Raw genomic sequence first — 3,169 nt, 5'->3', positions numbered from 1 at the left:
CTGGGCTGCCCACTGCTGTGCTTTAGATCTTTATCTCCTTCCTCAAGATCTTTAGCCTGCTTAAACACCCTTCCTTCCTCATCTGGTTGCTCTCTTCTCTGGATTTGCCCCATGGCTACATCTCTCCCAACACCCCAAGGCCAGTAACTCCTGCCCTTCCCAGGACAGGGCAGTTCTCTTCCACTTCCAAACTTGTGCACACTTGAGTCCTTCTGCCTGGAATGCCCATTCCTCCACCCTTATTCCACCCAGCAAATAACTTTCTGGATTTAAGTTTCAGCTCACTGTGTGTGATGGGCAGGATTCTCTTATGTCCTTGAAGATTCCACTAGGAAACATGGCCTGCATAACCCTTGGTACTGTGATTATAATGATCCGTACTACTATAATTAGGTTATGTGGTATGATACAGTTGATTTTTATTTTTTTATTTTTATGTATTTATTTTTTAAAAGAAAATGGAAGCCTGCTTTTATTGATGCACACATCAACGGACCTGTGATTGGAAGGGGCAGCGACGTTAACACAACACTCGTGGTTAATGCGATGGAAACATAAAAAAAAAAAAAACCCATAAAAAATGCAACGGAAACATGAGGGCAGGAGATGGCTTTGCAGGGACATGATGCCTTCATAAGTTAGGGAAATGAACCACTAGCTGGCTGCCCTCTCATTTCATGTTCTTCACAAACTCCTCTCCCTTCTTGATGGAGGCCTTCAGCTCGGGGGATGCCTTCCGCTATCATCTTCTCTTCAAAAGGGGAGATCTTGCCAATGCCTAGATTCTTCTCGATACCCTTTTTCTCCAGCAGTAATGGTGTGGAGAAATAGGCAGTCTGCTTCCTGAGATTTAATGAAGGAACCATCGACAACTCCTTCCTTCCCATTCATTGTATCCACAAGGGAGAAGACAAACCCGGCTCCAGTGTACGCTATGGACAGGGTGGCAGAGCCTTCTCCAGCTTTGGCCTTCACCACCTCCTTGTAGGCCTCCTGGATCCACCCAGTGATGGCTGTCAGCTGTGGGGGGGGGGGGACAGGGGGATGATGGTCTTCTCGGCATGCTGCCAATAACAGGAACGTTGACTCATGTGAGATCCAAAGCCTTCAGTTCTGCAATGGAAGTGTTGGCCCTGACAATGTCCAGGGTCGTCCCCTCGAAGATTTTATTGGGGTCGTAAGCTCCGTGTTTCTTGAAAACCTCCATTGCAATTGGGATAGTGGATTTAGCTGGACTTGAAATGACACAGATCATGGCCTCGGGGCAATGCTGGGCACAGGCAGCAGTCAGGGTGGCCACAACTGAGGCATTGGTGCTGAACAGGTCATCCCATGTCATGCCTGGTTTTCTCGGGACTCCTGCTGGAATAACCACCACATCACAACCCTTGAGGCAATCCAGCAGCTGCTCAGGTCCGAGGTGGCCTTTCACGTTTGCTCTGGTCTTGATGTGGCTCAGATCTGCGGCCCCTCTGGGCATATGAGCAATATCCTAGAGGGTCAGGGGGCTTACTAAGGAGCTGTTCTTGAGAAGAAGCGCAAGGGGCTGCCCAATTCCTCCGGAAGCCCCAAGCACAGCTACTTTAACATTGTTCTGGGCCAGGGTGCTGAAGCTGTGGTGGAGAGTGGCGCTGGCAGGGCCTGGGCAGGTGAGGGCGGAGAGCATGGTCGGTTGGAGTGGGCGGGGAGCTGAACAGCCGGTGAAGGAGCCAGCGGCTGGCAGGTGACACCAACGACCTCCATCCACAGTTGATTTTTAAAAAAGATTTTATTTATCTGAGAGTTAGAGCATGCATAAGTGTGTGGGCGAGGGGCAGAGGGACAGAGAGCCCCAAGCCGACGCCACACTCAGTTCAGAGCCAGACACAGCGTTCAATCTCACAACCCTGAGATCACAACAGAGTCAAAACCAAGAGTCAGATGCCCAACCGACTGTGCCACTTGCGGAAACCCTGATATAGTTGATTTTAAGAACAGGTTATCTGGGAGTGCCCGATTTAATCATATGAACTTTTATTTATTTTTTATTTTTTAAAGATTTATTTATTCATGAGAGATGAGAGAGAGAGAGAGAGAGAGAGAGAGAGAGGCAGAGACATAGGCAGAGACAAAGGCAGAGGGAGAAGCAGGATCACGCCCTGAGCTGAAGGCAGATGCTCAACCACTGAGCCACCCAGCAGAAAGTTTTCTGTCTCTGGTTGGGAACAAAAGACGGAGTCAGAGATTCAATATGTGAGGAGGATTTGATTTTCTTTTTTTTTTTTAAAATTTTTTTTGTTTATGATAGTTACAGAGAGAGAGAGAGAGAGAGAGAGAGAGAGAGAGACAGACATAGGCAAAGGGAGAAGCAGGCTCCATGCACCGGGAGCCCGACGTGGGATTCGATCCCGGGTCTCCAGGATCGCGCCCTGGGCCAAAGGCAGGCGCCAAACCACTGCGCCACCCAGGGATCCCAGGATTTGATTTTCAAGAAATTTTTTTTAAATAATTATATTCTACATCACGGTTTTATTTTTTTTAAGATTTATTCATTGATTTATGATAGACATAGAGAGAAGAGAGAGAGAGAGAACCAGAGACACAGGAGGAGGGAGAAACAGGCTCCATGCAGGGAGCCCGACGTGGGACAGGATCCCGGGGCTCCAGCATTGTGCCCCGGGCCAAAGGCAGGTGCTAAACTGCTGAGCCACCCAGGGATCCCCTGATTTTCAAGAAATTTTTTGTTCCTGGCTTTGAGGACAGAGGGGTCACATGGCAAGGAACACTGGTGGACTCTGGAAGCTGACATCAGGCCCTGGCTAACTGCCAGCAAGGAAATGGGGACTTCAACCCTACAACCACAAGGAACTGAATCCTGCCAACAAGAATGAGGATGGAAGCAGATCTTCCCCAGAGCCTCCAGCTAAGAACTCAGCCCAGCTGACGTCCTGATTTCATCCTTGTGATACCCAACAGAGAACCCAGCCATGATGCCCTGCTGACTGTGACCTATAGAATGGTGAACTAATACGTAGGTGTTGTGTTAAGCCACTAAGTCTGTGGCAGTTAGTTATGCAGCAATAGAAAACTCACATAGCATGCCTCTTCTCTGATGTCTTCCCTCATTCCTCAGGCACACTGTGACTTCTTCTCTCTGCTGCTGGGGCACCTCAGCTACAGGGCAAGTTAC

The 3,169-nt window shown here is 48.9% G+C and overlaps 1 pseudogene; it reads right to left on the bottom strand.

Moving 5' to 3' along the window:
• Positions 1 to 670: 670 nt before the first annotated feature.
• On the bottom strand, positions 671 to 1,666 carry LOC129504017 (malate dehydrogenase, mitochondrial-like; annotated as a pseudogene).
• Positions 1,667 to 3,169: the final 1,503 nt, after the last annotated feature.

This window comes from Nyctereutes procyonoides, unplaced genomic scaffold (assembly GCF_905146905.1).
Source record: "Nyctereutes procyonoides isolate TBG_1078 unplaced genomic scaffold, NYPRO_anot_genome, whole genome shotgun sequence".
Classification (NCBI taxonomy): domain Eukaryota; kingdom Metazoa; phylum Chordata; class Mammalia; order Carnivora; family Canidae; genus Nyctereutes; species Nyctereutes procyonoides.
Note: the sequence above shows the minus strand (reverse complement) of the source record. Positions and strands in the feature narration are given on the sequence as shown.